Source organism: Cervus elaphus, chromosome 25 (assembly GCF_910594005.1).
Source record: "Cervus elaphus chromosome 25, mCerEla1.1, whole genome shotgun sequence".
In the NCBI taxonomy this organism is placed as follows: Eukaryota; Metazoa; Chordata; class Mammalia; order Artiodactyla; family Cervidae; genus Cervus; species Cervus elaphus.
The window spans coordinates 70,445,155-70,458,168 of NC_057839.1; the positions used below are offsets into that span (position 1 = coordinate 70,445,155).

The 13,014-nt window shown below is 46.3% G+C and overlaps 1 long non-coding RNA gene across 1 annotated transcript in view; it reads right to left on the reverse strand.

The window, feature by feature from the left end:
* The window catches only part of LOC122683798, a 28,632-nt gene extending 21,299 nt beyond the window's left edge, over positions 1-7,333 (reverse strand). The window contains exon 1 of the long non-coding RNA XR_006337832.1: positions 7,149-7,333. This is a non-coding gene — a long non-coding RNA (uncharacterized LOC122683798). The remainder of the gene's footprint in view (positions 1-7,148) is intronic.
* Between the last annotated feature and the right edge of the window lie 5,681 nt (positions 7,334-13,014).

Genomic DNA, 13,014 nt, shown 5'->3' on the forward strand with positions numbered 1-13,014 from the left:
CATCTCAATGGCCTCGAGAGGAGCCCCTGCCCCGCCCTACTCAGAACACTCAACGCCAAAGGCGCTGGGCACCGAGGCCGCACTACACACGTGCTGCAAACCAATCAAGTAATGTTCAGCAGGGATAAATGTCAAGTGTGACTGAGGCTTAAAAAGCCAGCTTCAGGATCGCAGGGAGGTAGTGACCTAGATTAGCAGCAATTCAGTGAAAAAGTTCAGTGTTTTTCAACTACAAGCTTTATAAAATGTAATATGATCAGAAATGCTTGCAGCCCTTCAAAACCACATGGACTCGCTTCCATGGAGAGAGCTCACAGATGGAGAGGTGACAGGAGCTGGCCGTGGGGTGGGCCTGAGCCTGGGGCAGCCAGCAGGCCGGGCGTCCGGGGGCAGCCAGGAAGGACAGCTCACTTCACCAGGCTCTCCCAGCCCCCTGACCCTGTGGGGCCAGAGAACCTGGGCAAATGGGGAGCTGCGAGGAAGGATAGAGCACCACCTTCTCAGCCTCAGCCAGCCTCCGAGGAGGAGGTGGCCAGGACTGACCAGTGGTCCAGCTCAGCAGGGTAGAGCCAGGTGGGGAGGCTGCATCCTGGGCAGTTCTGGTCACAAAGATGGGGACAGATGTGGCTGGTGGGACAGGAAGACCTCCAGCACCTCCCAAAAGTGTTGGGGACCCTGGACAAGGACTAGAATCCTTCCTGAGTGCATGTCAAGCCATAACAGAATTTCACCTTTGACTTTATTTAGGACTTCCCTGGTGGCTCAGATGGTAAAGTGTCTGCCTACAATTTGGGAGACCCGGGTTCAATCTATGGGTCAGGAAGATCTCCTGGAGAAGGAAATGGCAACCTACTCCAGTATTCTTGCCTGAAAAATCCCATGGACGATGGAGCCTGGTAGACTACAGTCCATGGTGTTGCAAAGAGTCGGACACGACTGAGCAACTTCACTTATGGGCTATTGAGGGCTCCGAAGAACCCCCTCCCCCTGAGTTTACAGTGTTCAGAAAATTGCACCCAGAGAAAACTGCCAAGGAGCTTGTTAGCTCCTGGGGGGTCTCCCTGGGCCCCTCTCAGGCACTCTTCCCCTTGCCCTGGAACACACCTCATCACCAGCCTGAGGAATGGTTCTTCCTATAATGAATATGTTTATCAACCCAGGCCTCAGAGTGCGGGGTGGTGATTGAGTGCAGACCGGAGCGTGACATGCTATGAGAGCGGGAATAACCTTCACGACACAAGTCCTGCAGGCTCCCGGAGCCCCAGGTACTGCCTCAGACCCGTCCTGCCGGGTGTCCAATAAATCAAAGTCCTCTCGTGCAATCGCCTCTTCCGATGTGAGCACCTTGGTGGTGTTTCATTTCACAAATTCTCAGATCCACCAGAGGATTAAGAGACAGTGATTGATTCTTAACCGGAGCCCATCAACCTCAGTTAAAATTTCATCATATTCACATTAATTAAAGTGCTTCATTATCCGTTTTCTTTTGCACACCGTGAGTCGGCACCTCCGGGCTTTGGGAAAGCAAACCTGTTTGAAATGCAGCCCTGGCTCAAAGCATTTTCACCACCGGGGAGATGATTGCAAAATATTCAATAGGGAGTATTAGAAGAGGGTGCAGAGATAGATTCCCCAAAATAAAAACTCACTAGGCAGGGTCTGGGCATGTCCCTGGAGTGAAGCAGTGGGGGGGTTGTAGCACAGAACATTTAAACCACAAATTTTTCAGACTAATTTTTTAGGAAGTATCAGAAAAGCCTCAATTTACTGAAAAGATAATATTATATGCTGTGTTTAGTCACTCAGCTGTGTCTGACTCTTTGGGACCCCGTGAACTGTAGCCCACCAGGCTCCTCTGTCCATGGGATTCTCCAGGCAAGAATACTGGAGTGGGTTGCCTGCCATGCCCTCCTCCAGGGGATCTTCCCAACCCAGGGGTCAAACCCAGGTCTCCTGCATTGCAGGTGGATTCTTTACCGGCTCAGTTCTTTACCAACTCAGTTCTTTACTGACCGAGCCACCAGGGAAGCCCAGAAATACAGAAAAGCCTCAATTTACTGAAACGATTATATTATACTGTAGGGCTAAGAAAACTGGGTCAGGATGTATCTAAACTTACCTACAGTTTCTAATCTATGGCACTACATGTCATTCCTACATGCCTGCTATTCCTTTATAGAAGTGTGGAACGGAGACTTGGGAGGGAAAACTAGGGGGTATTAGAAAAACACAGTGTGTTTCTTGGATTTCTACAACTTCTATGTTGGATTTAAAGAAAATGAGGGAAACAAAGATCAAGCTAGTTTTTTTTTCAGTTGCTGAGTCATGTCAGACTCTGCGACCCCATGGACTGCAATATGCCAGTCTTCCCTGCCCTTCACCGTCTCCCAGAGTTTGCTTTATTACTATGCAATATATACTATATATTCTGACTGGATTCTTCCCTCACCATGATGGCACTCCATAATAGAAATTCAAATAGACAAAAGTGATAATTCAGTGCTCTAGATGCTATTAGAAAAAATTCTTAGAAGTACTATGGATTGTTGCACAAACTGTCACATTTCAAGGTCAATAATTTTATCTCAAGATAGGATGGTGAAACAATTCCTAAAATGGTTCTCATGTAATCACTAAACTGTATTCAATAACTGACCAGCTCTGACTGTACCTGAACATTGCAATTTTTGCCTGACAGGCACAATAATTATAATAACCTAAGCTTATCTTCTGTACTATTGACCTCACTAACCAGAAAAAGTAATTGGAACATAACTCAATAATTGTCATAAGGAAGCACTAAACTGGACAGAAAATGGCTCTACTCCTCCTTACAAGATGCAGAAATATAGACAATATTCTTCTCCAATTTTGAAAATGGTGAAGAAATTCTGTCACAGCAGAAGTAAGAAGAAAAACTATAAAACTGAAATAAGCCCAAATTTTGGCAGGAACAACTTTAAGGTAGCTATAGCCTGACACCGACTTGGAAAGACAGTAATGAGAAATAGAAACGGGCTCGACCGCCACCTCTGAGACTCCAAAATTTGATGTATCAACATTGGCAATTCCTGTATGCCTTGTCATGCCAATAAAATGATTGAAATTGAAATTCACTCCACTCTGGTGCTGGTGGAATCACTTCTATCTGTGAATCTAAAGGTAGAATTAGAAGCAGTAGGGGCTCTGTGTAACTAGTTCTGTCTACAGGAGGAAGTCATTTCTTAGATCTGAAATCAAGGGTTTGTTCACTCTTCTTGATGACAGGATTAACTTGGCACCCAGCTTACAGAGTTCTCATCTTCTCCCCTGGACGGAAGCGCACGTCATTCAACTGTTCCTCTGAAGATGGTAATAAAGGTTGAATATTGAGGCCAGGAAGAAGAGCTTTTCAGAAATAAGTTCATGCTGGTATTGGGAGTGGTGATACTGAAGGTGGTGATGTTAATGATGATGGTGGTAAAGGTGGTGATGATAAGATGTGGTCACAGCGGCGGCGATGTTGTTGATGGTGATGGTGATGGTGTGTGTGGCAGTGACGGCAGTAATCACAGAGGAGACGATGACAGAGGTGGTGATGGTGATGACGGTGGCGATGTGATAAAGGTGGTGATGATGGTGGAGATGATTTGGGTTATGCTGTTGACTTTAACTGTGATGATGGATACGATGAGGTGCGGTGACGGTGATGATAACGGTGATAATGATAAAGGTAGTGTTGACAGTGATGGGATGGTTGTGGTAATGATGCTGAAGGTGGTGATGATTTTGATGATAAGGTGATGGTGATGGTGGTGGTGATGGTAAAGGCAGTGATGATGCTGATGTGATGGTGGTGATGATTAGATCATGATGATGGTGGTGATGATACGGAGTGATGCTATCAGTTATGTTGCTGATTATAATGGTGATGGTGATAGTTAAGGGATGGTGATGGTGATGGTGGTGATGATGCAGTGGTTATGTTGACGATGGTGGTGGAGATGTCAGTGGTAGTGACGGTGGTGGAGATAAAGATGACAGTGGTGATGGCGATGGTGGTGTTTGTGGTGGTGATGGTGGTGGTGATGTTGGCTATGTTGTTGATGATGACAGCAATCATGATGGTGGTGGTTGAAAGGTCGGGTATGTTGAGACATGCCCTGGAAAAGTGCCGCAAGGCAAATTCTGGAGGCTGGCTAAACTTCCGGAGACCGACCCCCTGCAGCCTGGTCCAATCATGTACCAACACAGAGCCCTAGGACACTGACCACCGCTGTAGCCCACGTTTTCTTCCTTATATGAAAAGACCTGGCTTGGACGCCGGCCCTGGCTATAAAACCCCTCTGCACCCCCTCATACCTCGCAGACTCCCTTTGTCTCCTCACTCACCCGCCCCCGGGAGTTCTGCCCGAGAGCAACCGCTTAATAAAGGCCTTCATCAATGGTCCTTAGAGGTGGCTTTTTCCTCCCACGGCGTTTTCTAACATCTGGCGCCCCAACGTGGGGCTCGAGGTGAGGGCCCCCAGCACTCACCGTTGAGGCCCCCTCGAGCTCCACCGCCGCGGAAGCCTCGGACCCAGACGGCTGACCAACCCCCTGGATGGCAGGATATGGAGTAAGTCCCTCCGGCTTTGAAGCCTGCCCTCCCTGGCGACCACCTCCTAGGGCCCCGTAACAGGTGTGCACTTACTGGGCCCTCCCAGTCACCAGCTGGTGGGGAGACGTCCCCAGCGGCTGAGTAGACCTCCGGCTTCGGCCTCCGGCTTCAGCCTTTCCGGGTCCCTGCGGTCGTGAGGAAGAAGTTCCCTGCGACTACACGGACCTCCGGCTCCCCTTGACTCATCCGAAGACGTTCGGACAGCGAGGGTTGCCTCCACGCCCCGTGGTTGCCATGGGATCGACAGCCTCCAAACCCGATCCCCAATACTCCACCCCCTTAGAGTGCCTGCTGGCTAACCTGCGGACTCTAAGACTAAAGGGAGATATCCGCCCCAAGTAGCTCACTTTTCTGTGTTCACAGGCCTGGCCTCAGTATTCCCTAGATAATGGCTCACAATGGCCAGCCACAGGGACACTAGACTTTGACGTCCTCCGTGATTTGGATAATTACTGCCAGAGAACGGGAAAATGGTCTGAGGTCCCCTATGTTCAGGCCTTTTGGGCTTTGCGCTCTCGCCCTACCCTGTGCACTACGTGTGCTCCTAGCCAGATCCTACTCACCATGGCCCCCCCCGACTCCACCCTCCCGAGCTAAGCCAACCCCCCCGCCTCTGAGTCCTCTGCTTTCTCTGTTCCCCCAGAAGATCTGGTGGCCCCCCTCCCTACGCCTCTCCCACGGCCCCCTCCCCTTCCTCTCCGGTTCCTACTCCCTCCCCTTCCACTCCGGCCCCTCCTACCCCCTCCCCCTCTAACCCTACTCCGGCCTCTTTTGTTCCTGTTCCCGCCCCTGAGGCTTCACCGCTGGCCCCAGATCCTCCGGCCATTAACCCTACCTTGTATCCTCCCCTCCCCCCCCCCCCCCCCCCCCGTCACTCCCTCCCCTTCTCCGGTTAGCTCCCACACTCGCTCCCATAGCAACCCTCCAGGGGCCTCCCCGCCCCCTCCCCCAGCCCCGCTACTCCCTCTGCGACAAGTAGCCGGAGCCGACGGCCTGGCCCAGGTCCACGTCCCCTTCTCTCTCCAGGACTTAGCACAGATTGAGGCCAAGCTGGGATCCTTTTCCTCCAACCCCACTCAGTACATTAACAAGTTTACTGGTCTGACCCGCGCCTACGCCTTAACATGGTAGGACCTATATGTCATCCTGGGGTCTACCACCACCCCCGAGGAGAGGCAGGCCATTTGGACGGCAGCCAGGGCTCAGGCCGACCAGCGGCACTGTGCCAACCCCTTCCTCGAGCGCCCCCCGGGAGCTCAGGCAGTTCCTGGCACCGACCCTGATTGGAACTACCAGGAAGGGGGTGGCGGCCAGCTGCGGGTACGCTATATGATAGAGTGTATCCTTGATGGGATGGAAACGTCCTCTCTTAAGGTAGTAAACCTCCTCAAACTAGATGAGGTGACTCAGGGGCCCGACGAAAACCCAGCCATATTTCTTAATTGGCCGACCGAGGCCCTTGTTCAATACACCAGACTGTCCCCTGAGTCCCCCATTGGGGCAGCTACCTTGGCCAATCGTTTTATCTCCCAATCCGCACCTGACATCCGAAAAAAGCTGGCCAAGGCCGAGGACGGCCCTCAGACCCCTATTCGACACCTGGTAAAAATGGCCTTTAAGGTTTACAACGCCCGTGAAGAAACTGCTGAGGCCAGCCAAAGGGCAAGGCTCAAGCAAGAGGCCAAATTTCAGGCAAGCCTCCTAAACCAACAAACCCAGGCCTTGGTGGCGGCCCTGCGGCTGGTGGCGGGCTCGGGGTCCCAAAACCCCCCTTCTGGGGCCAGCTTCAAGTGCGGTCAAGAAAGACACTGGGCCAAGATGTGCCCCAATCCACGGCCTCCTTCCAAGCCATGCCCGTTGTGCAAACAGCAAGGACACTGGGCTAGCGACTGTTCCCAGGCCTCTCGGGCCCCGACCTCTAGGGGCCGGGGACCAGAGCACCCCAGGGAGACCTCCTGCCCTCCTCCAGCCTTCGAGCTGCTGAGCTTCAACGATGGCTGATGCCACCCAGACTTGGGAACCCCGATAACCCAAGCCAAGCCCAGGGTAATGCTCCAGGTAACAGGTAAGTCTGGTTAATGCGGGGGCTACCTATTCAGCCCTTCCCTCTTTCAGGGACACTTTACGTCCTTCCCAGGTTTCGGTTATGGGCATTGACGGCCAACCCTCATGTCCGCTCCAAACCCAACCACCACCCTGTCAATTAGATTCCTGCCTATTTGCCCACTCCTTTCTGGTCATCCCCTCCTGCCCTACTCCTCTCTTAAAAATATATATATATATACTCTCACAGATCTCCCAGCAGGTGGCTACGGCCCTGGACATCAACTGGCATCTCCACATCCCCTATCAGCCCCAATCGTCAGGCCTAGAACAAAGGCACAGACAGCTCCAAAAAAGCCCCCTCCGGACCGGACTCAATGGGTCCAAGAAATAGCGCAGGCTGCAACCGGACGGGCCATGCTCCTAACAGCTTACACTCGACTCAATCAAGAAGACATAGACCCACCTCACAATCCTGCATAAGCTGACCTTTCATCCCAGCTGGCCCCTACCCCTCGCCGCCCCCGTTCAGCAGGAAATAGCCAGAGAGAACCGGCGCCCCTTGTCCTATAACAAAAAGGCTGGGATGAAAGGTCGGGTATGTTGAGACATGCCCCGGAAAAGTGCCGCAAGGCAAATTCCGGAGGCTGGCTAAACTTCCGGGAACCGATCCCCTGCAGCCTGGTCCAATCATGTACCAACACAGAGCCCTTGGACACTGACCTCCGCTGTAGCCCGCATTTTCTTCCTTATATGGAAAGACCTGACTTGGATGCCGGCCCTGGCTATAAAACCCCTCTGCACCCCCTCATACCTCGCAGACTCCCTTTGTCTCCTCACTCACCCGCCCCCAGGAGTTCTGCCCGAGAGCGACCGCTCAATAAAGGCCTTCACCAACGGTCCTTAGAGGTGGCTTTTTCCTCCCGCGGCATTTTCTAACAGTGGTGAAGATGGTGATGATGATCATGATAGCTAATATCTGATGAGGTCTTAGCACATGTATATTTACTGTGTTCCAGGCAGAGTTATAAAGGCTTTGAGCATACTAATATCATTAATCGTTCTGAAATCCCTATAAGAGAGAGACAGTTATTACTATTACTTTACTACAGACAACATTAAGATTTAAAGGGTCAGAAAATTGTGCTCCAGGACACCCCAGGATCTGCATTTATCACTCACCACGCTCCTCCATAGAACTGAAATGGAAAAAAGTGTCCATCACAGAGGTTAGAAACGAAGACTGTCAGTTGTTACTAAGATGCTCTCAGCCACCAGAACGTGCCTCATCTTCCTCACTTTCCTCATGGATCTCTGCTCCTCGTGGGTAACCTGAGGGCACAAGCAGCTTCATGAGCGCTCAAGGCTCCCCTAGACACACCCATCAGCTGCACCATTACCCTCCGCCTCTTCCCACAGCACAACCACTGCCGAAAGGGATTATCCTGAACTCACCTCTTCATTCTCATCCAGCAAGGTTCCCCTGTCTGGAAACAAGGGTAGGAAGTTTATCCTCAGCTATCTCTGATGATCTGGACCCCAAAGGCCTGGAGAGTAGAGTTTTCTTTCTAATGCTAATACAGACTACGGATGTACCTATCACTCTCTCTTCTCAAACTTCACTCTGCTCAATCTATAGTGTATTTTCCCAGTTATTTCTCAGGGGTTCAGGAACATCAGACAGCGCCACGCCTTGCCTCTCCTTGGCTTGGCTCTCTTCCACCCAAGTGTCCACAGACCTCACACTCTCATGTCTTGAAAGTACTTGATCCAATGGCCTCTCCTCAATGGCCCCTGCATTTTAAATGCACAACAACCAGATTCCCAGTCCTGCCCGCCTAGGTCTATTTTCTCTGATGGCACTCATTAGCATCAGAGACCCCATGCCATCGGCTTTATTGCCAGTCTACACCTCACGGAGTATAAGCTCTGCATGGGAAGGAGTGTTGTCTGGCTGGCTCATCACCACAACCTGGCATCTAGAGTGAAGCCCAGGAAATCATTGCTGTTCAATACATATTAGTTAAATGTGCTAGCTCCCTTATGTTAAGCTGTTAATGTAGGCACTGATTTAAGTCACTTTCAAAAACAGCAAGATTTCTATCAAGATGGAGTAACCAGGGTGGGGCTCACTCGCCCCACTTGAAACAATTGAAAAATGACTTTTGAAAAAAAATAGTCATTATTTATATATATATATGAAATAATAGTTTTCAGATGTTGGAATCAGGCAGCACAAGCCAGAGATCCCTGAGAGAGAGAAGAGGCCAGGCGGGTCCTAGCCTGGCCCAGCTCCTGCTCAGAGAGGTCAGGATGCCAGCGCCATGGTGGGGGAGGCGGCGGGGGGGGGGGGGGTGATGAGGCAAAATCAAGTGCATTTCCTAAGCTGAAAAACAAAAAAATGAATTTGGATTTTGTGGCAATCATAGCAGCTAGAACTCGGGGGTCAGGGTCCTGGAAAGAGGAATGATATGTAGATAAGAAGCTGCAAAGAACTGCAGAGTCAAACATCGCCCTGCTGAGCAAGCTGAGTGACAGCCAATGCGTGCCTGTGAGGACGCTTCAGTGGGCAGAGAGCTGCCCCGAGAGCACACACAGGAGTGAGGTCCTGTCTGACCCTTGTGGCCCCATGGACTCTGGCCCACCAGGCTCCTCTGTCCATGAGATCTCCCAGGTAAGAGGACTGGAGTGGGTTGCCATTTCCTCCTCCAGGGGATCTTCCCAACCCAGGGATTGAACCAGTGTCTTTTGCCTTCCAGGCAGATTCATTAGGGAAGCCTCTGTGTTCCCATGGGAATGGAGAGAAAAAAATAATGCAATTAACTGACATTGGGTAGATAGTCAGGAGGATATTACCTCAATAGCAGGGCAAAACTAGCCCCAAACCAAGGGCCCCTGGCACCACAAAACAAAGCTTAGAAACAAGGCTAAAAGGGTCAAATTTTTTCATGTAATTTAACTGTAATCCAGAAAAAAGCTTAAGGATACTCATAGAAATATGAAAAATATCTAGTAGCCAGCAAGGCAAAATTGACAATGTCTAATAAAATTTACCAGGCATGGAAAGAAGCAGGAAAACATGATCAACAATGAGAGGAAAATCAATCAATAGAAATAGACTCAGAAATATACAGAGTATCATTAGTAACAAGGACATTAAACGGTTATTATAACTATATTCCAAGTCACAGATATAGTGTACAGCACAGGAAATATAGTCAATAATACCATGATAACTTTGTATAGTGTACACTCTGAGACAACATCTTTAAAGTTCTGAAAGAAAACACAAAACATATCCAGCAAAATAACTTTCAAAAATGAAGGGGAAAAAAAAAAAAAAAGAAGGCAAAATAAATTTCTGGCATACAAAAGCTGAAAAATAATCCATAGCCAGTAGACATGTCTTTTAAGAAGAAAAATGACACCAGGTGGAAAAGAATAAAATAAAGAAATAAAGAGCATCAAGAAAGGTAAATATAAATGACATTTCTTTCTTTTAAAAAATTCTCTTAAAAGATGACTGTTTTAAGAAAAATGACAGTAGTGTACTAAAGTATTTATAATATATATCACATTAGTCCCTCAGTCGTGTCCGACTCTTTGTGACCCCACAGACTGTAGCCCTCCAGGCTTCTCTATCCATGGGATTCTCCAGGCACAAATACTGGAGTGGACTGCCATTCCCTTCTCCATACCGTATATAAAAATATAATTTATAACAACAATAGTACAAGGACCAAGATAATTGTGAGTATACTATACATTTGTCATACTGTACACGAAGTGGTACAATATCATTTGAAAGTGGACAATAAAAAATTAAATATTCCCTAAAGTCATCACTAAAAATATATATAACCTTAATACCCACTTGAAATATAAGGAATGCAAAATACCATGCTAACACTATTTTCAAAAAGTTGGATTGTTCATATTAATATCAGGCAAAGTAAAACAGAAAATATTACCAGAGATAAAGATTATTTCATAATAATCAAGCATTCGATCTACCAAGAAACAACAAAAATATTTTAAAATGTATGCATTTAATAACACAAAGCACAAACAGATAAAAACTAAAGAAATTGTGGTCATTTTAGAAAAAAAACAATTAAGGTCAGCGATTTCAACCCTTTTCCATTAATAACTTATAGTGCAAGTAGAGAGAAAATCAGTAAGAATATAGGAAACTTGAAACTCATATGACCTAAGCTGCAGATAAACATTATTTTCAAGTGCAGAATATTCATGCTTTTCAAGGGCACACAAAACACTTTGCCAAGACATACCATGTTCTAGAACATAACACAAGTCTTAGTAAATCTGAAATAATTCAAATCATACGAGCCATATTTTCCAACTGTAGTGAAATTAAATTTGAAATCAATAACCAAAAAAAAGAAAAAAATTCTAAATATCTGTAAGCTAAGTAAAGCACTTAAAATAAGTGTCCCAAAGAATAGATCTAAGGGAAAAAAAAAAAAGATAGATCTAAAGAAAAATTTAAGGAAAAAAAAAACTGAACTGAGTGAAAATCATAACATATCACAATATTTTGGGTGCATCTTAAAAATGTTATTTATAAGCTAAAATATCTGTATTATAAAAGAAGAAAGATATCAAATTAATAACCTCTGTTTCAACCTTAAGACACTAGAGAAAATAGCACATTAAACCTAAAAGAAAAATGAAAAAAGGAGGGTAAGAACAGAAACTGAAGGCATGGGAAAAAAGAACAAAGAAAAGAAAGAAACTGAAAGAAGTTTTTTGAATGCAATAAAATTAACAAGCCTCTAGCTATATCTCACAAAGGAAAGACATAAATTTGCAATAACAGAAATGAGACATCACTGCAGATTCTATAGATATTAAAAGCAAAATAAAGGAATAATGCAAATAACTCTATGGCCTTGAAGTTGACAGCTTAGATGAAAAAAAATAAATTTATTAAAAGAACAGGCTATCATATTTTACTCAGAAAGAAATAATAACATGAACAGCTCTACATCCATTATAAAAGTTGAAATTGTAGTTAAAAATATTTGTACATGAAAAACTTGAGTTGGAATCCCTCTTAAATTTTCCACTTAAGGGGATATCTACCTACCTTGACCTTCCAAAGTTCAAGTCTACACAAATTCTTCCAAAAAACTAAAGAAGAGCCAATACTTTCCAAGTTATTTTTGGCCAGTATTTACACTAATACTACCAAAATCACACAAAAAGATATTCCAAGACAACTACAAACCAATATCTCTTATAAATGCAGATTCTTAGCAATTTTAGTAAATCAAGCCAATACATCTAAAAATGATATGTTGTGGCCAGATGGAGTTTGTCACAAAAGGCAAGGTTACTTTAAATTTAAAAAATTAATTGGAGCAATCCACCACATTAGCAAACCAAAAGAGAAAATCCATACAGTCATTGTAATAGGTATAGAAAACACGTTTAACAAAATCCAATATCCATTTTCAATAAAAATTCTCAGCTTACTAGTAGAAAACTTTCCCAACCTAATAAAAGGTAACTACAAACAATCAAGAACCAAAATAACTACAGCTAATACTGCCCTTGATGATGGAAGATTATCTCCCTGCGCCCTGAGCCCAGGGCTGAGCCAGGGTATCTGCTCTCGTCACTGCTATCTGAGGTTGTACTGGAGAGGCTGGCCAGCACAGGTCTACAGACACAGCTATAGATACAGATATGTAAGCACAGATGTAGATATGCATATAAGGTCTTCCCTGGTAGCATAGTGGTGGAGAACACGCCTGCCAACACAGAAGACACGGATTCGACCCCTGGGTCAAGAAGATCCCATGGAAAAGGAAATGGCAATCCACTCCAGTATCTTTGCCTGGAAAATCCCATGAATAGAGAAGCCTGGTGGGTTACAGTCCAAGGGGTCACAAGAGTCAGACACAACTTAACAAATAGTTATATAGACGGATATAGACATACATATAGATATACCACTCTAATGGCAGAAAGTAGAGAGGAAATAAAGAGCCTGATGATGAGGGTGAAAGAAGGGAGTGAAAAAGCTGGCTTGAAACTCAGCATTAAAAAACTGAGATCATGACATCTGATCCCATCACTTCATGGGAAATAGAAGGGGAAAAAATGGAAGCAGTGACAGATTTTATTTTCTTGGGCTCCAAAGTCACTGTGGATGGTGGCTGCAGACATGAAATTAAAAGAAGCTTTCTCCTTGGAAGGAAAGTGATGACAAACCCAGACAGCATATTAAAAAGCAGAGACATCACTTTGCCAACAAAGGTCTGTATAGTCAAAGCTATGGTTTTTCCAGTAGTCATGTGTGGATG